We start from the raw sequence: 315 nt of genomic DNA, 5'->3' as shown, positions 1-315 counted from the left end.
ACGTCATCAAATTTGAAAATGGAATTTGTGCAACAAACTTTAATCGTATTCGATTTCTAAGAGGTTGATTAGCACAAGATTAAGTGCAGTTTTATGAAGAAACTTTCTCATATTTGCCAACGAGTTCGGACGTCCATTGGCCGGGCGGAATTACTCGATATTAAAATATTATCTTGGTCAACAAAGGGACATTCCAGCAACCGTCCGAATCCGTGAGAATTGACTCCGTTGTGACAATATCTCGACCGAACAAGCGGCGTCTGGAGGGAACACTTGCGTCCGAACATCTGCGGCGAAGAGGCCACCGCGGGTCTT

Source organism: Penaeus monodon, chromosome 20 (assembly GCF_015228065.2).
Source record: "Penaeus monodon isolate SGIC_2016 chromosome 20, NSTDA_Pmon_1, whole genome shotgun sequence".
NCBI lineage: Eukaryota > Metazoa > Arthropoda > Malacostraca > Decapoda > Penaeidae > Penaeus > Penaeus monodon.
The sequence above is the reverse complement of the archived record's forward strand: the minus strand, read 5'-3'. Positions refer to the sequence as shown.